Genomic DNA, 21,082 nt, shown 5'->3' with positions numbered 1-21,082 from the left:
TGGAGATAGTGATATTACTCCCAATATGGCAGAGGGTGCAAAACCCCCTGTGATTTTTTTTAATATTCAGGGTCGGAGAGGATGATATTACTCTCAACATTGTGGGGGGTGTACAACCACTGTGATATTGTTTCTGATATTCAGGTGAGGAGAGAATATTACTCCAAATATCACAGGGGGTTTACACCCCTCCTGTAATATTGTTCCTAATATCCAGGTTGAGAGAAGATATTACTCCTAATATGTCACTGGGTAGACATCCCCATTGTGATATTGTTCCTAATATCCCAGGAAAGAGAAGATAATATTACTCCTAAGAAGATGTACACTCCTGTACACCCCACCTGTGATAATTTTTCTATTACCAAAGGGGGAAGAGGATGATGTTACTCCTAATATTGCAGGGAGTGTACACTGCCCTTGCGATATTGTTTCTACTATTCAGGTTGGGAGAGGATGATATTATTCCAAATATGTTAGGGGTGTACATGCCCTTCATGATATTGTTTCTAATATCCAGAGTGGAGAGGATGATATTACTCCCCATAGTGAAGATGGTGTATGCCCACTTGATAACATTGTTTTTAATATATAGGCGTGGAAAGGATGATATTACTTCCAATGTCGCAGGAGGTCTACAGCTCCCCTGTGATACTGGTCCTAATATACATCTGGGGAGAGGATAATATTGATCCCAATATCGCAAGGGGTGTACACCTTCCCTTTGATATTTTTCCTAATATCCAAGAGCAGGAGAGAGTAATATTACTTCCAATATCACAAGGATGTACAACTCCCCTGTGATATTGTTCCTAATATCCAGGTGGGGTAAAGGATAATATTAGTCCATAATTCACAGGGGGTGTACACTTTCCCTGTGATACTGTTTTTAATATCCTGGTAGGTAGAGAATGATATTACCCCAAATATCTCAGGGGGTGTACACCACCACCTGTGATATTTTTCCTAATGTACAGCAGAAAGAGGAAGATATTACTCCCAATATCACAGGCTGTTTAAACACCACCTGTAATGTTGTTTCTTATATCCAGGGGGGGAGAAGATGATATTACTGCCAATATCACAGAGGAGGTACCATCCACCCTGTGATACTGTTTCAATAGCATGCAAGCAGGGAGAGAAAGACATTACTCCCAATATTCGAGAGGGTGTACACATTCCCTGTGATATTGTTCCTAACATCCAAAAGAAAGATATTAAGAGTAATATCACAGAAGGTGTATACTCCCCTCTGTGATATTGTTTCTAATATTTAGGGGAGGAGAAGATGGTATAACTCCCAATGTCACAAAGGGTGTACCCCCTCCCCCTTGTGATATTGTTCTTAATATCAAGGCGGGGGAGGAGAGAAAGACATTACTCCCTTACTCCCAATATTCCAGGAGGTAATGTCTACACCTCCCCTGTGATATTGTTCCTAATATCCAAAAGGGAGAGGATGATATTACTCCCTATATCGCTGGGGTGTACACCTCCCCTGTGACATTGACTCTAATTTCCAGGGAAGGAGAAGATAATATTACTCCCAATATCCGAGGGGGTGTACGCCCCCCCTTTAATATTGTTTTTAACATCCAGGAGAAGAGAGGATATTACTCCAGATATCTCAGGGGGTGTACACACTCCCCGTATATTGTTCCTAATATCCAGGAGGGAGAGGATGATATTACTTCCAATATTGCAGGGAGTGTACACCCCCTCTGTGATATTGTTCCTAATATTCAGGAAAGGAGAGTATGATATTACTTGCAATATCACAGAGGGTATAAATCACCCTATGATATTGCTCTTAATATTCAGTGGGGAAGAGGATATCACTCCCAATATCGCAGGGATGTACACCTTTGCTGTTACATTATTTCTAATATGCAGTGGTGGAGTAGGTGATATTACTTTTCATATCGCGGAAAGTGTACACCCCACTGTTATCTGGTTCATAATATGCAGAAGGAGTGGGGGTGACATTACTCCCCATACCGCTCATATTGCAGAGTGTGTACACCTTTCTGTGATCTGATTCGTAATATCCAAGGGAGGGGAGGATGATATTACATCCAATATCGCATGGGGTGCACACCCCTTTTGTGATATTGTTCGTAATATCCTGGAAGGGAGAGGATGATATTATTCCCAATACTGCAGGAAGTGTACACCCGCCCTGTGATATTGTTCCTAATATCAGGTGGGGGTGGGGAGTATTATATTATTCCCAATATCGCAGGGGGTGTCCAACCTCCTGATATATTACTTCTAATACCCACGTGGGTAGAGGATATTACATTCAATATCACAGTGGGTGTATGCCTCCCATGTGATACTGTTTCTAATATCCAGGGGAAAAGAGGATGATATTACTCCCAATATCTCAGGTGCTGTACACTACCTATGTGATATTTTACCTAACATCCATGGGAAAGAGGATGATATTACTCTCAATATTGCAGGAAGTGTACAGTGATATTATTCATAATATTTAGGGGGTGAGAGAACAATATAATTCCCATTATCACAGGGGGTATTCACCTTTCATGTGACATTGTTCCTAACAACCAGTGGGGTGGATAATATTACTTCCAAAATCTCAGGGGGTGGACACATTCCCTGTGATATTGTTTCTAACATCCAGAGAGAAGAGGATGATACTACTCTCAATATCACAGGGGGTCTACACCCCTTCTGTGATATTGTTTTCCATATCGAGGGGGGAGATTAGGATACTACACCCCAAATCGCAGGGGGTGAACACCTCCCCTGGGATATTGTTCCTAATATCAAAGAGGGGAGACGATATTATTCCCAATATCACAGTAAGTGTCCACCCTTTTTATGATATTGTTCCTAATATCCAGGGAGAGAGAGGATGACATCACTCCCAATATCACGGTGGGTGTACACCTCCCCTATAATACTGTTTTCAATATCTACGTGGGGAGAAGATAATATTACCTTTAATATTGCATGGGGTATACACCCCCCTTATAATATTTCCCTAATATCCAATGGGGGAGAGGATGACATCACCCCCAATACCGCAGCGGGTGTACACTCATTCTGTGATATTGTTTCAAAAATCCAACGAGGGGGAAGCTGATATTACTCCCAATATAGCAAGGAGTGTACAACATCCCTGGGATATTATTCCTAATATCCAGGGTGGGAGAGGATGATATTACTCCTAATATCGTGGGGGGTGTTCACCCCCACTGTGATATTGTTCCTAATTTCATGGGGGGAGAGAGGATGATATTACTTCCAATACCACAACAGGTGTACACCCCCTACGTAATATTGTTCCAAATATTAAGGAGGCAAAAGGATGATATTACTCCCAATATCGCAGGAAATGTACACCTCTCATGTGATATTGTTTCTAATATCCAGTACGGGAGAGGATGATATTGCTCACAGTATCACAGGGGTGTACACCCCCCGTGTGATATTGTTCCTAATCTCCAGGCGGAAAGAGCATGTTACTCCCAAAATCGCAGGGATTGTACAAACCCTGTGCAACATTGTTCCTAATATCCAATGGGGGAGAGGATGTTATTACTCCCAATATCAGAGAGGATGTACACACCCACTGTGATATTGTTTTTATTATACAGGGAGGGAGAGGATGATATTACTTTCAATATCGCAGAAGGTGTATATCCCCTTGTGATATTGTTTGTAATATCCATGAAGGGAGATAATATTACTCCCCAAAGAGTAAATACCCTGTGCGTCCACCCCCCTGTGATATGATTTGTAATATCTGGTGGGGAAGAGGGTGATATTACTCATCATATTGCGGGGGGTGTACACTCCCCGTTATATGGTTCATAATATCCTGGGTGGGAGAGGGTGATATTACTCCATATATCACGGGGGGGTGTACACCCCCCTGTGATATGGTTCGGAATATACAGCGGGGGAGAGGGTGATATTACTCCCCATATCATGGGGTGTGTAGACCCTCCTGTGATATGGTTTGTAATATCCAGTGAGGGGAGAAGGTGATATTCCTCCCCATATCGTGGGGGGGGGGTACACTCCCCTGTGATATGGTTTATAATATCAAGTGGGGGAGAGGGTGATATTACTCCCCATATCTCAGGGGGCGTACAGCCCGCTGTGATATGGTTCATAGTATCCAGGGGGTGAGAGGGTGGCCTCAAGGGATCCACTTGCCTTGGCCTCCCACAGTGCTGGGATTACAGGCATGAGTCATTATGCCCACCTGCATTATTTTTTATTGTTGCATTGTTATTTTGTTTTAAGAATATTTTTTATCTGCAGTTGGTTGAATCCACAGATACAGAACCAGTAACTATAGAAGGGTGACTATATTCACGCCCTTGGGTCATTCCCTACCCCTGAACATTGCCTGACCCTGTTGACTTGATTCTAACAAATGTAATATGGTAAAAATAATGGGATGTCACTTTCAAGATTAGGCTATGCCCTTTCTCACTTGTTCACCCTGATGGAAGTCAGCTGCTACGTTGTGAGCAGCTGGCATGGAGCCAATGTCCGTGGGCAACAGCTGGCAAGAACCTGAGCCCTGCCAACAACCACATGAGTGAACTTGAAAGCTATCTTAGTTTGGGCTGATAAAAAAAAGTTCATAAACTGGGTGGTTTATAAGCAATAACATGTGCTTTGCACAGTTCTGGAAGCTGGGGAGTATAAAATCAAGGCACTAGCTGATTTGGTGGCTTGTGAGTGTCTGTTCCTCATAGAGGGCACCTTCTTGCTGCATCCTCACATGGTGGAAGAGGCAAACAAGCTGCCTTGGGCTTCTTTTATAGGGGCACTAATTCCATTCTCAAGGGCTTGGCCCTCAAGACCTAATCACCTCTCAAAAGACCCCACCTCCTAATACCATCGCCTTTGAGGTTAAGACACCATCATGTGAATTTTGTGATGACACAAACATACAGACCACAGCAGATGCAGTCCCCTCCCAGTTGAACATTGAGGTGACTAAAGCCCTGGCCCACACCTTAACTGCAGACTTGTGAGAGACCAAGGGCAGGCCAGAGGACCCAGCTAAGCTATACCTGGATTCCTGCCCTACAGGAACTGTGAGATAATAAATGTTGTTTTAATGTGTTGTGCAGCAACCAATAACTAATACAGTTGACAAATTTAAACTTAGATAACCTGGCTTTGAACACCATGTTATAGCCACCATGTTCTACTAGGAATTGGTATTCTTGGCTTCCCTCACAGAGACCAACATTTACAGCCAGGCCTAGTGTGTTGCCTTTGCTTCCCAGGGGCCCAGATGGTCTAGCATGGGAGTCTAGAACACAGCATACACCACAATCAGCTCTAAGGTACTAAACAAAGATTCCTGTCTTCTTGCTTGCACCACAAGATCATACTGATCATTCCTGTTGGATTGTGACTCAGAAATTCAATTCTTCTTACCATTTCATTTGTTTTCGTTCTCCACTTTCTTTTTTCCATTGCTTTCATGCTCTATTTTGCTCTTATCTACCCTTAAATCTATTTTCGTCTTCATTTCTACCTTCTCTCTCCTGTAAACTGTTTTCTCCTGCTTCTGCTTTCACTTACAGAAGAAGGCACTATTTACTTTCTGGAGATATTAACATTGGTCTGAGAAGGACTGTTTTTCTGGAAATAGCATCAGGAAGAAAAACACAGGTGGGGGGTGGCCTAGGGGAGGGGCAAGAGAACCCTCTTTAGTGGTTTTCTTGTTGTTGTTTTTGTTCCCACCCACCTCTCATATCAAAACATCCCCTATGGCAGTTAAAAGCTGTTGGCTACCCCAATTAAAGTGTTTTTGTAGAAACTGTCAGAAATAGTTCCAAGAGCACTTTTAAGTTATTACATGTGGGTTGCATAAGCACTGGAGACTCATTAAAACATTCAACATATGATATGAATTAAGTGACAAATCAGTGAGTCAAAGCTTTGGCTCTTCAGTGTGACTAATGTGATCCTCTGAAATCTAGGTGCCCTGCAAAAAAACATATCTTAAAAAAAAAAAAATTAAAGAGTATGTTTTGTTCCCTCTAGGAATCCATACTCACAGCTTTAAAAAAATATGGATATAACTATTTTGCATTTGGATTAATCGTGCTTTTAAATATATCTGTAACTAACAGAACCAGTCACATTACAAATTGAATCTGGGACACAAAAGTAATTGTTTATTTTGTTGAAACAAATCTTATCTTCCTTCAGAGCTCCATCCACTGGGTTGTGCAAAGCGGAGGAAAAGAAATCTGTTAAGCCATTTCCCTAAACCCAATGGACTGTAAGATTTAATAGTACTTTTCCATATTCCTTATGATAACCCAAGGGGCATATTGGGTGGGACATTTCTTCCTAGAGCTGCACAGATATTTAGCACCCCTACTTTCCCCCTTACCCCACTTCCTTCCCCTACAAAATGCCAGCAGCTGCCTCTCCTGGCATGGGGGCAACCTTAACATTTCCAAACACTCCCTTGAGGGTAACCTTATATATTTCCAAACACTCCCTTGAGGGTAAGTACTGCCCTCCCCGCTAAACAAAAACAACAAAAACCCTAACTGATGCTGAGGTCAGTACACTAGCGTGTCCAATCCATCCTTTCCCACCTCCTCTCCAAAGTAGCTTCTGAACTTTACAGGAAAAGGGATTAGTGAGAGTTCTTTGATGAATTCAATGTCCCTGGGTGCCCCAGTCTCCAAAGAAATGGTCATTATTCAGCTTATTGACCTTCCCAGTAACGACAACAGCTGGTGTTATTTATGAGCTGGTCTCCACATATAAAGTCAACTCTTGTTCACATATACTTAAATGAGAATTATTTTCAAATATAACACTTTAAATATAGTCTTACTGCAAAATTGATTTGTCCAATTATACCCTGGTAAAAATGAAGACATATTCTTATTTATCCTACACAAAAATTATATCCCTATGAAAAAGTAAAGAGACTTGTAAAAATAGTTTTCTCAATTCCTATATGTCAGTGAAAATCAAACCCCAAAGGAAGAGTCTACTAAATTGAGAATTTAAGATAGCTTCAGAAGTAAAAGAACCTGTTATGTATCTATTAAAAAATAGAACATAAAATTAATACAAAAATATTCTGAATAAACCATATTAAAATTTTCCTCATTAGTGTAAGTATGCTGTAATTAATTCTTGTTCCACTGGGCCTTGGATCAAGCAGTTGGATTTGATAAAGCATAACTGTTTCTGAACAGAAAGGGGTTCTGGAAATCCTGACTTTGTCCACTAGTACAGCCTGAAAGTTTTCTAAGCAATCTTATCTTGGAAGATTATACTCAAGACTATTCTTTGAAATACCCATTGTTCAGAGTACCTAGCACAGTCTTTTCTGTAGGGCTCTGAGATTATATACTTTGGAGAAACAAAGTCTAACCTGTTGCCTAAACTAGGGTTTTTTTAGGCAAGCTTCAGAAGGAAACAGAAATTTACTTGAGAATGAGGCTGAATAGCTGTGATCAATTTATTATAATACCAATACTATCAGAATGAGAGGGAATAAAATGTTCCATTAGCTATTTCCTAAGTGTTTAATCAATGCTTCCTATAAACTGAGAACTTAATATGAACAGTGAGGGCAGTGATAACTCTCTGGAGTCTTTCCTTAAAATCTAAAATCTCTGAAATGTTTATATTAACTGAACTAAGGGAAGCTGAGTATCTCTTCCGATTTGACAGTTCTTCCCATGCAACTCTTATATTAGTGTTGAGCTAGTTTAAAAACATGGAGTATACCAAACAAATCGAATTACTTCTAGCATCTCCCTATGCTAATACCTATTGTGGCGGACATGGAAATGCACCCTTCCGACGTTCAGACTTGGGGCCTCCAGCTGTTAACTCCTTCAGATCTGCCTCAGTGCCCAGGTCATACTCTTCTTGGGGTCACCCCAGCCAAGGACCAAGCAAGAATGTGGTGTAATGATGTGTTAGTCTGTTTTGTATCACTATGAAGGAATACCTGTAACTGGATAATTTATAAAGAAAAGAAATTTATTTGGTTCACAGTTCTGCAGGCTGTATACGCAGGGGACCAGCATCTTCTTGACTTCTTGTGAGGCCTCAGGAAGCTTTTCCTCATGGCAGAAAGCAAAGGGAGAGTAGGTGGGTTACATGGCAAGAGACAGAGCAAAAGAGAGCAGAAGGGGCACTTTTTTTTTTTTTTTTTTTTAACAGCCAGCTGTCACATGAACTAATAGAGCAAGAACTCACTCATTTCTGTGCGGAGGGCACTAAGGCATTCATTTGGGATCTGCTGCCATAACCCAAACACCTCCCATCAGGCCCCCCTCCAACATTGGTGGGGGAAGTCGGGCCACATTTAAACCTGACATTTGGAGGGGACAAACATCCAAACTATATTAAATGGCCTAAAATTTCACCTAATGTAAGACTCTTCTAACAGGCAATCCTTGCTCTGGACCTCTCTGTTGGGCTTTCAAAGCCCTGTCAGATTTTCATCATGATCTGCTAAGTTTTTCTGCTCAATTTTGCTTCCTGTCTTTTCCTTTCACAGATATTACTCTTTAATACACCTTTTACACTCCTGTTTCTATCTCACTGTCTGCTTCTTACAGGATCCAATTGATACAGTGATTCCAGGAATGATTCAAAAAAACAAGTGGTAAGTTGAGACTTTGACACTGGACCCCTCATTGTCTGAATGACAAACAAGAGCCCACTGCAGGTGGCATATGGGGCATAATTAGTCCCTGGCACAATACAGTAGCCCAACTGCTAAAATACTTCACTGGTAGACAGTACTGGAACATAATACCAGATAAATAAGAATTTATTGACATTGGGGCATTCTCTTGGGATATGCGATTAAACTCCCCAGAAAATATCTGAGGAGGTAGAGCAAATTTGCTGCTAGGGTACCTCTAGACACCTGGAGAAAGTGATGGTCCATGCTGAGGAAAACTGAAATGCCTAAATTGTCATAGCAGACAATGGAGGAAGGCAGTAAGAGGCCTAGGAAAGCGGACATGCTGGAATGGATGTGAGATCAGAAAGCCTACCAGAAAAAATTATTTTCCACAGGAGGCCATGAGGACACATCATTCCCCAAGGTCATCAGGAATTTGCTAGTAAGTGGGGCACCAACATCACCAAGACATCCAGTTCTGGCTCTTCTCTACAGGTCAGTGCTGACTGTAGGAGAGGCTGTCATAGAACTTGACTCCTTAGTAACAATGAGGATCATGGGGCCCAAGAGCAAGAGAGGTTGAAGTAAAACTTAATCCTCAGTGCTGGGGGTGGGGTGGGTCACAATTATCATTGTGACCAACAATGTCAGAGCAGCAGCTAAGAGAGAATTGTGAAGATGGTTAATACAACACAGTGTCACTAGGAGCAAAATACATGGGCTTCCAATGAGGATGCTGCTTGATACATGCAATTAAAGGAAAGAATGGATGAACAGGAGGCTGAGGGTGGTCACACCAATAAAAAGTCACATTATCTTGCCCACTTCCTGGATCTGTGCCAGTTGTCAAGCTATCGAGACTTGTCTGGGTCTCAGGAAGAAATATCTTGTGATACCATGTCAAGTATGACATGTAATGATTCCCCTAGTCCTTTCCCAAAGAGATCCATTTCCACTTACTTGAATGACTGTACACTGGGAAAGGGAGTACCCATACTTTCTGGGAACTATTGCACACAGGATCAGAATTAACACTGATACCTAAAGATCTGAAGCAATATCATGACTCTCCTTTTGGAATGGAATCATACGGAGACCATGAGTCATGTCCATGAGTCTATTCAGAGTCTGCTCACAATGAGTCCACTGGGTTCACAAACCAATCCCGTGGACATTTACCCCACCTTAAAGTGTATAATTGAGATTGACATATTTCACAGTTGGAACAAATTCCATGTATTGTTCTTGGCCTATGGAGTAAGAACTATCATAGTGAGGAAGGCTAAAAAGAAGCCTTTAGAACTGCCTCTCTTGTTCAAGAGACATCTAAAGCAATATAATGTGCCTAGAAAATGGTGCAGATTAATGATACTCATAAAAATAAAAAAGATGCAGGGTTGATAGTTTCCATCATATCTCCATTTAATTCAACAGTCTGGCCTTTGTGAAAACTAGATGAACTATAACAGAAGAATGATTGTAGACTACCAAAAGTCTAACAAAGTAGCAGCCACAGTTGCAATTGACATGCCAAGCACAGTATCATTGATAAAGCAGGATAATATGCCTCCAGGTATATGGTATGCAGCTATTGGTTTGGAAAATTCATTCTTTTCTATCCTGATCAAGCAAGACAATTTAAAATAGCTCATGTCCTATGAAATAAATAGTTCATATCCATAAGAAATAAAATATCAATATACATTGAAACTTTTCCCCTGGACTATATTAACTATCCTACTCACACTTGCAGTCCAGAGATAGGAATCGTTTGGAAATCCTGTAGAATATTACATTGATTCATTATATCAATGACATCATGCTGATAAAACAGGTTTAGCAAGAGGTTATCAGCATGTTTAAGGTTTGTGCTCCAGAGAGTGAGAAATGAAACCTTGGAAGAATCACGGAGGGACCTGGTTCTTTATTAAAGACATTAAGGGCCCATTGTTCGGAGGAGTGCTACAATATCCCTTCTAAAATAAAAGACAAACTGCAGCATCTTACATCCCACATGAAGAAGGAAAAAGCACAATGCCTAGGAGGCTGCTTTGGGTTCTGTAAGGCACATACTCTACACCTAGAAATATTTTTCTCATCCATAAACCAGGTGACATAAAAAGCTGCCAATTTTGCAACCTGGCAAAGGAAAGAGTTCTATAGCAGGACTGAGCTGTAGTGAAAATAGCTTTGACACTGGACTATACGATCTGGCAGAACCTATGATGTCAGAGGTGTCAGTGGTGGAAAAAGATGCAGTATGGAGTTTATAGAAATCTCAGTGGGAAAATTACAGTTCAGGTGTCTGGGGATCTAGATGAAGGCTGCAAGTCTTTCGAAAAATGGCCCTTATAATGCTACTGGTAAAGAGGAAATGCTTATTGTGGGACACTAAGTGACACAAAACAAAATGTACCTTGACTCCAGTCTGGGCAACAGAGCAAGACTCCATCTCAAAAAAAAAAAAAATGTGACTTGTTGGACACACCATGTTATAAGTTCTGGGAAGCTCAACTGTAATCCATCATAAGATAAAAGAATTACATTTGGGATGAAGCCCAAAGAAGACCACAATCAATTTTTAGGAGCAGATAGCATACACTCTGACATCACCGTTAGAGTTGCATCAATACTTCTCCCTCAGCTCATACTGGTGACCATATGGAGCAGAGCTGTGGTCTTGATCAATAAGCTGAAGAAAGAAAAAAAATGGCTGAGCTTACTTTATGAATGTGTTGCCCACGTATGTGGATGAAAGCTGAAATTGGGCAGCAGCTTATATTACAATCTCATTAAAGAATAGCCTTGAAGACAGCGGAGAGAAACAGTCTTCCTAGTGGGCAAAGCTTTGGATGGTGCACCTTGTCATCTACTTTCTTTAGAAGGAGAAGTAGCCTGGGGTTAGAATATAAATATACTTACAGGAAATGACAAACATCCTGGCTGGCTGGTCAGAGGCCTGAAAAGAATGAGTTTAGAAGATCGCAAATAATGAGTCCTGAGGATCTTAGAGGAACATGGATATACATATTGGTGTGGGCAAAAGTGTGAAGATATTTTTATCACACATCAATGTCCACAAGAAAGTATAATCTAAGGAGTAAGCGCTAAAAACAAGTAGAAAAATTACTCAATTAGTTGACGTCAGCCTGTCTTTATTAGTGGCCACCTTGGTGCTGGTACAATCGGCACATGAACAAAATGGCCAGGGTGGCAAAAATGGAATATATGCACAGGTCCATCAGCATATATCCCCACTTACCACAGCTGATCTACCTACTTACTGCCTTATCTGAAAGCTTAACCTGTGAAACTGATCCTTGATTTGACACTGAATCTTTAGGAGATCGAGAAAACACTTGGTGGTAAGTAGACTGCATTGAGATCTTTCCATTCTAGCAGTTCAATTTTATGGGAATATTTATTTTGGGAATGCATTCGCATTTTATACTCACCAAGACTCATCCAGCACCAGTATCTGTGGACTTCCACCATGCTTGATCCACAGGTATGGAATATAATACAACATAGCATCCAAGTAGGACTTACTTCATAGCAAAGGTGGTGCAAGTCTGTGACCATAGGTTCCACTGGATGTATCACATGCTGCATGCCCAGAAGCTGGTGGCCTAACAGAGCACTGGAATGGCCTGCTGAAGGTTCAGTTGAAGTACCAGCTAGAAGACAATATTCTGCAAGAATGAGGTACTGTCTCTCAGGATGCAGAGTCCCTAGTAAGAACAATACTTGGGTCCAGGAAACAAGGGATGAAAACAGGAATATAATCCAACTTACCATTTTTCCCAATGACCTGCTGTGGGACATAGTATTTCTCATTCCTACAACTCTGAGCTCTGTGGAATTGGTAGTCCTAATCCCCAAATGTGGTATATTCTTGCTAGGGACACAGTGTCCCACTGAATTGAACTAAGCTCAGCAAGTGCCTGGGAACATGAGATTTCTAGAGTTCAGGGGCTAGTAGGCAAGAAAGGAATCAATGCTTTGTCAGAGGTAGCTAAATCCAAACAGCAGGAGGAGATAGGCTTGCTGTTACACAATGGGAGCAGGTAAGAATATATGTGGTACTTACGTGATCCACTTGAGCATCTCTTGGTAATCCCTTACCTTATAGTAATCATCAGTGAAAAAATGCAGCAGCACCTGCCTGAAAAGAAGATCACTACCAGGCGCTCAGACTTCCCAGGAATTAAGATGTTTACACCACCAGTATGACCACTGAGAGCAGTAGAGTAGTAGCTGACAGCAAGGGAAATTTAGAATGAATAGTGGAGAAGAGAGGCAATGGATTCAGTGTGGCCTCAGGACCCAAAGATGGGGAGTGTAGTTTGTCTCACTAACTTCCCACTTCTAAGATTTTTTTTTTTTTTAAGGAAGGAATGTGCGCTAGAACCCTGGAAAAGATGTTCCTGAAATGTGTATGGAGACTGGGTCCACATGGTGTAACAGGTGGACGGTGACAGGCATAGAGATATGCTGCTCAGATACCTCTTCAGGAAAGGACTTGTTTGTAGCCTAGCTGCAAGCAGTGTGGTTAGGTGGCAGCCTTCAACTGTTGACATCTTCATGTCCACCTCGGATTTTTAGTTGAGGCCACGCTCTTCTTGGGGTGGCTCTAGCCAGTGACTGAACAAAACTGTGGTACAAGGGTCTAGCCGTTTCAACCCATTGTAGGCCTCTTCATCTTTGTTCTGGAGCTACCCCTGCCCCATACTATTTCCTCCCTATTCCTTTCACCTTGTTTATTCATAACTCTTTCTCAGTGTCTGCTTCCTGAAGGACCCAACTGACAAGTCCATTCTTTTCCAGCCCCATCTAGTTCTCCTCTGCTCAACCCTAACTTTCCTATTTCTGTCAATAATTGTAGAGGTCATATATTCATCAGGGCTCCCTAGAGGGACAGAACAGGATATATATAAACATATATATGTATATATATATCCTATTACATATATATCCTAATATAAATATATATCCATACACACACACACACACACACACACACACATAAAGGGGAGTTTATTAAGTATTAACTTACACAATCACAAGGTCCCACAATAGGCTGTCTGCAAGCCTGAGGAGCAAGGAGAGCCAGTCTGAGTCTCACAACTGAGTAATTTAGAATCCAATGTTTGAGGGAAGGAAGCATCCAGCACGGGAGAAAGATATAGGCTGGGAGGCTAGGCCAGTTTCGCCTTTTCACGTTTTTCTGCCCGCTTTATATTCGCTGGTACCTGATTAGATTGTTCCCACCAGATTGAGGGTGGGTCTGTCTTCCCCAGTCCACTGACTCAACTGTTTGACAACAAACAGTTGTCAACAGTTTGGCAACACCCTCACAGACACACCCAGGATCAATACTTTGCATCCTTCAATCCAATCAAGTTGATATTCAGAATTAACCATCACAGATAGTATTGTGGGTTTTTAAATATATAAATACAAATGTTCATCTCCAGATCCATCTCCTGTGCCCTGTATTGGTACACCAAAGTGCACCATCAACAATGGCCAAATATCTTAAATATGAAATAAAATAGATAACACTATTGTATACTAGCAATTATCTTAAACGTATCTTGTGAATCAACTAATTCAATTCTTACAACTACTGCATGAATGGGTACTACTAGTATTTCCATTTAACAGATCAGGAAACGGCCACAGAATGTGAAGTTACTTGCCCCAATCATCCATAAATAATCAAAGGACTCAAGATTCAAACGTAAGTAGTCCAACTGCAGTGTTTTTATTCTTAATTCTCACACTTTGCCTCCAGAAAGGAGTGGAAGCACAGCACCCTAAAACTGTAATAGAGAAGTGTGTGGAGAAATCAGGCCTGGTTTATGAAAGATTTGATAACATAAAGATATTCTTGTTTTAGAAAGAGAGTTTCCAAAATAGTAAGTAGTTGAACTTTTACGTTTTGTTACTAGTGAAAAGTGAAGTTTAAAGAAACAATTTGTTTGATGCCCTAGTTCTGTATGCTGTACAAACTGCTACTTCCTACTCAGCCAGGCAATCTCCTTATTCTCAGGTCATACCAGTTGGTACCTTAACTTAAAAGACAGGCAACATAGTCTCTACAGAATTATTTTTTCCTCATTATTTCACTCTATTTATGATCTAATATTCTCCCATTCTCTTGGCTTGGATGTCTTGGAATTTATTAGGCACTTGACTCTTGGTCAAACTCTTATAAAAAAAAGTCTCAAGAAAATCTCTCACTTAAGATTTTCAAGGAAAGTGACAACTGACTACTAAAAAAAAAAAAAAATTCCCAAAATGCAGTGAAATACTTTTAGATTAAAGTAAATTTGCCTAGACCCTAAACACTGCTAGGCTGCCAGTCAGCAGCGTGGATGTTAACTCGCTGGCGCGCATCTGTATGAACTACAATTCCCATCGTACACCGCGCCATTTCACCGCTAAACTACAATTATGCTTTCGTCATTTCCGTCAGCACAGGTGCTGGATTTCGGACTTTGTAGTTCATGCCAACTTCTTTTTAGTCGCCATTTTGATAAGAATACAGTGTGCCTGGATCGACTGCTTTGACTCTGGCATTATGATATGGTATCTGAAATAAATTAAAAGGATAACGCGTCAAGCCAATTGAGCGTCAAGTTTTTATGTATTTCAGTATCTGCCTTGTTCCTACTGTCGGTGCTCGGGAAGAGGAAGTGACGTACATCCGGTGTAATGGCGGCGCGGTGCAGCTTTAGGTAATTATCGAACTCCGCGGAGTCCCCGTAGGCACCGAAGCGGAGCGGGGGTGGCGGGTTGCCGGGTTGGGTGGGAAGTGAAAGACCCTGAGGAGTGGGTGCGGGCTCACTGATACGGCTGTGAGCGGCATTGGAGTGTGCGTGGGTCTTCCCGCCACGCTCGGGCCCGCGAGAGGGGTGTGAGAGTGGCTGGGTCCGAGGAGTCCAAGCGGGTGGGGAGCGAATGGGCTGCGGTGAACTGACTGACTGCCTGAGCGGACCGGCTGACCTTCCTTGTGAGGTTCCTGCAGCTGTCTGAAGTCCTGCACCAACGCTGGTGCTCTGTTGTTTCGTGTGCAGTGTGTTTTATACTTAGAGCCTCTGGAGTCCATTGGGCTTGCCAAAGCCCCTTTCCCAGTGCCTGGGGAGTGGGATTAATGAGCTCTAGTTGATTAAAAGTTAGTTGAAGTACTTGCACTCTTATGCCTCTTTCCGGCGTTATATCCCTTTGGCTATTTGTTTTACGTTTCATTAGCGGTTTCTTTTTCATTTATTTGCCCTGTAAATACTGATAGTTTCTGGAGTTTAGTTTTGAAGACGCTTCGCTTCTCTTGTGTCCTCTTCACCTGTCATTCTTGATCCTTACATAACTTGAACTATCTCCAATGAGGTAATAACTGCTAAACTTGGGTGTCCAGACTCCACCTCTCTAAGGAGCTTTGGGTCCTGTAACACAGCATTATAGAACGGAAATATAATCGTTAATTTCACTGAGTTTAACTGCAAAAACTACCATACCTATTTCCACTTAATCCTAACAATTCTTTTGAGGTAATTGGAGAAGGCAGGATTTGGAGAAAGGCTATTCTAGATGCAAGAATTAGGTAAGAGTTTCCTTTGCATTTTTGGATGTGCAGAGACTCGAAATAGCAGATAAACAAATTGGGTCCTCAGCAGATCAGTTATCCTACCTCTTATCCGTATTTAGACTTATCTTCTTGTAGGATTGCTTGTGAATTCAGGAGTTAACACAGATTATCCTACTATGCAAGGGCAGATTTAAAATTGACATTAAAAGTGTGGTTTTGACCAGGAGAGGAGAAGCCTTGTTACAGGCCTTATCAGTAGGTTGAGGAAAGCTACTTTTGTTGGTCCTGGGTGATGGACTAGTAGACCAAAGATTTCAGTTTTATTTAGCTATTATTAGGTCTGTCACTTGGAGCAAGTTAAAGTCTCTATTATATATAGTCAGCTTCATCATCTGAAAACATGTAGGTAATAATACAATACCTGCCTCACTGTGTTGTCTTTTTTTGAGTATAAAGAAAATAATGCAGATGAGGCACTGAGCACAGTGCCTGATATACAGTGTTAGCTTTGTATTATTGTAAATTGCTACTATGATACAGTTGATGAGTTCTGTCTGTGCCTCAGTTCTTGCCCTCTGGGTCTGAGTGTTGCCTTTCCACCTTTAAGTGTCCTTCCAGGTTTTTTTTTTTTTTTTTGAGACGGAGTCTCACTCTGTCGCCCAGGCTGGAGTGCAGTGGCGGATCTTGGCTCGCTGCAAGCTCCGCCTTTCGAGTTCACACCATTCTCCTGCCTCAGGCTCCCGAGTAGCTGGGACTACAGGCGCCAGCCACTACGCCCTGCTAATTTTTTTTATTTTTAGTAGAGACGGGGTTTCACCATGTTAGCCAGGATGGTGTCTATCTCCTGACCTCGTGATCCACCCACCTCAGCCTCCCAAAGTGCTGGGATTACAGGGTGAGCCGCTGCGCTCGGCCAGTGCCCTTCTAGTTTTAAGTGTCCATGCCACTTTTATGGAGTCTTACCCAACTCAATTGACTGGGGCTCTGAGACCGTCTTGGTTATAAGTTAAAGGCCAAGAACTTTGATCTAATACCCTGGTCTAGTGGTTCCAAAAATGTGGTCTCCTGAATCAGCAACATCTCTTTGAAGCTTATTAGCAATGTAAATTACTGGGCTTCACCCAGTTCTGTTGAATCAGAAACGTAGAAATGCAGGCCCAACAGTTTTTTTTTTTTTTTTTTTTTTTTTTTTTTTTTTTTGCGCCAAAGCATTCGAGTGATTCTCATGCCAGTTAGTTTGAAAACTTCTGCTCTAGCCCATCTTTTAGGGGCATGCTATGGTTCATCCTCCCCCTGTCCTCAGAATCAGGTTTGTTTCCCTCCTTGCTCCAAAGTACTTGATCCATGGCCAGCCAGTATTTATTATTATGCCACCACATCCTTCCCTGCTTTGGATAGATTACCTCCAATCACTTTTTGGAGTTCTGACACTTCCTAGACTACCTGGTTTTTCTAAGCGAGCTTTCTTAGCTCTATTAGCTTTCCCAGCTGTTGAATTTTTAGAAGTTAATTCTTCTGTTGGGGCGCGATGGCTCATGCCTGCATTCCCAGCACTTTGGGAGGCCACGGCAGGCGGATCACTTGAGATCAGCAGTTCGAGACCAGCCTGGCCAACATGGTGAAACCCTGTCTCTACTAAAAATACAAAAATATGTAGCAGGGTGTGGTGCTGTGCATTTGTAGCCCCAGCTACTCGGGTGGCTGAGGCAGGAGAATCACTTGAACCTGGAGGCGGAGGTTGCGGTGAGCCGAGATCACTCCACTGCACTCCAGCTTGGGTGATAAAGTGAGCCTCTGTCTCAAGAAAAAGAAGAAGAAAAAGAAAAGAAGTTAACTCTCCTTCCCCATGATTGAACATTGTTGAATGACCTACAGTGGCTTGTACCTGAGACCACCCAGAAGACAGCACGGTGACACATTTTGTATTTCAAATGCCCATGCCTTAACTTGAATAATAATTTCAGTTTATTGTCCACCTGTATTTAGATGGAATTTTGTACTACCTATCATATCCCTAACTTGGTCATGGTTTGTTCATGGTGCCTGGAGCTAGTCCAAGAAAGAAGTGGCTATTAGTAATACATCTGATCCGACTTATAACTTTGAAGGCTCCCTTGTTGAATTTCCCCACTTTTCTGTTTATCTGAGCATGGGAGGGTGGTGGAACTGTAAAGCCAGAGAGCATACTAGTTTTGGCGAACTCCCAGACTTATGCTTTTTCTCAGTATATACATTTCCCAAGTGGACATTGGAAGAGACGTTTGAATGCCTATAACAAAGTGCAAACTTTAAGCATGGATTAAAGCAAGCCTTTACTATATATTGTCTGGTTAATAAGTCTTTCCTAGTGAACAGATACCAAAAACCAGGTATGCTGCCTTGGCCTTGGGACATATAAACTCCTGTAGAATGGATTAGCTAGTGGGAAGGATGAACTCAGTGGCGACTCATGTTTAACCTGTCTTTCAGCCTAACTTATAAATGGTTGGAGCTAGACAGAGCAGCACTTCCACCTGAAAAGTTACCCTGTGAATCCCTGAAATAATTTGTCAGTGTAGCTTTATTTTAGACCTGGCTACAGGAGCCTTTGTAGTAGAATGCAGTGCTTACATGTCTAGGGGCTCAGTTTCTCTATGGAGGCCAACACCTCCAAGTTTTCTTTAAACCAGAATGTGGTTTACTAAGTGGCTCTCTAATTAAATAATCAGGTGACTTTCAAAGCTGTGCCATGAAAATTGGCAGAATGTATTCACCCATGTACTTAATTAGGCAAGCTGAGGAACAGATTTGGGGCAGGAGAGAGTGGTTTGAATGTATGATGAAGGCATATGGCATATTCAGTAATTAGGGTTGATTTTGTAAGTTGAGAGAACTGCACCTTCAGGGATAGATTTCCTTTTGCAGTTCCTGCAAAGGAACTAGTATTTTTTTTCATCTCACCCAGCGAGGAAGTGTTTTCAAGCTGCTTACTCCACCGGTTAACATGGAGTGAAGACTAATAGGGAGTGGCATCTGATAGTGCTGTCTTGATGCACTAAGACTTGGAAATCTTAGTATTTCCAAGAAGTAGGAGTTAATAGGTGAGACAAGGCTGCTGTTGTATTCCTTGATGAGCAAGTTGACAAAATGGCATTGTAGGGAGTTCTGTGTGGGAAGAAATAGGAGTAATTGCAGAAATCTACACTCCCCATTTTTTTATTTAATTTTAGAGTTGGAACTTACTAAGTAGCAGACACTGTCCTAGGTTCTGGATACGTAGCAGTGACCAAAAACCTTGAGGATCCAGCGTCCTCATACAGAGGCTTTCATAGTTTAGCTTAATGAGTCTCTCATGTTCCATCTTATTCATGTTCATTTTTTCATATACACCCTGGAATCCCCAAATTCTCTGTCTCTGAGTCTTTACACATGCTTATCTTATTTCCTGAATGACCTTTTTCCCCTTTCTATATGGATAATTCCTACTTGTTCTTCAAGACTCAGCTTCAAGACCTGCTTCTTTCTGTATGTCCCAAACCCTCTTTGCCAGTAAAACTTAGTTTATAACATTGTTGTAGCACTTAGACATTTCTTCTTTACCCGAGGACAGAGTCCTTAATGCCTTGTCTGATGTGTAATGTATATATCTCCCCACCATACGTAGGCACTGCCTTTAGTAAAGACCATGACTGTACTTTATTTCTCTTGGCTTCATAATTCCTCATTTTCTCGGTAAGCACTTTTCTTTTTTCTTCTTCTTTTACTATTTTTTTGAGATGGGATCTCACTATGTTGCCCAGGCTGGGACTCTAGGCACATGCCACTGCACCCAGCTTTTCTCAGCCACTGAATGTAAATATCAATTATGGCCCTAGCCTAAATGGAACCTTCCCCCAGCCTCCTATATACAGTGACAGAATGAGGGGAAAACATGGGCAGATTTGATAGAATCAATAGGATTTGGTGACTTACGGGGAGTAAGGAAAAGGAAATTGCCCCCTGGGAAGCTTTGTAAGTCATATCTTAGAAGAATTGCTGATTTGAGATGGAGAGAAGGAAATAATGAGTTCCAGTGTGGATTTCCTTAGTTCAAATGGCCTTTGACACATCCACATAGAGGTTTCCTGTAGCCAATTGGACATAACGATTTGGAACTTCAGAGAAGATTGGCTGGAGTAAAAAGTTGTTTTCACATGTTAATTGAAGCTGTGGGGATGGAGATGATCTTCTACAGAGAATATGGAGAAAGAAAAGATAAGGACTATTCATTCATTTAACAAATATGTATCGAAAGCCTCTAGTGTTGGGTTGTCCCTAGTGTAGCAATGAACAATGAACAAAACATAAATTCACAAGCAAAGATTAAACTCTCAGGCATAATAAATAATAAAGGAGTGGACAAATGAAGGTGGTGTCCCTGTAAGTTGACAAGTGAGAACTTCAAGAAGGGGATTAGGTGCCAAATGCTAGAGCATTGTTCCATAAAAGAAGGAAGCCGCCCCTGGATTTAGCAACAAGAAGTTATTGTGTAACATTGGTAAGTGTTGTGAAGTAGTGGGAAGGGAAAGCCAAATTACAGTGGGTAGGAGAGGTTAAGAATTAGAGACATCAGACTGGACATGGTGGCTCACTCCAGTAGTCCCAGCACTTTGGGATGCCCAAGTAGGCGGATCACTTGAGGTCAGGAGTTCGAGACCAATCTGGCCAACATGGGGAAATCCCGTCTCTACTAAAAATACAAAAAATTAGCTGGGCATGGTGGTGCACGCCTGTAATCCTAGCTATTCAGGAAGCTGAGGCATGAGAATCACTTGAACCTGGGTGGTGGAGGC

The 21,082-nt window shown here is 41.7% G+C and overlaps 1 protein-coding gene across 1 annotated transcript in view; it reads left to right on the top strand.

Moving 5' to 3' along the window:
• The first annotated feature begins 15,383 nt into the window (after positions 1-15,383).
• CWC22 (CWC22 spliceosome associated protein homolog) overlaps positions 15,384-21,082 on the top strand; it is a 63,391-nt gene continuing 57,692 nt past the window's right edge. Inside the window, exon 1 of the mRNA XM_028830903.2 lies at positions 15,384-15,423. The gene's annotated coding sequence lies outside the window, so the exon portion shown is untranslated. The remainder of the gene's footprint in view (positions 15,424-21,082) is intronic.

This window comes from Macaca mulatta, chromosome 12 (genome assembly GCF_049350105.2).
Source record: "Macaca mulatta isolate MMU2019108-1 chromosome 12, T2T-MMU8v2.0, whole genome shotgun sequence".
Lineage (NCBI taxonomy): Eukaryota > Metazoa > Chordata > Mammalia > Primates > Cercopithecidae > Macaca > Macaca mulatta.
This window is presented reverse-complemented; position numbering and strand designations above follow the sequence as displayed.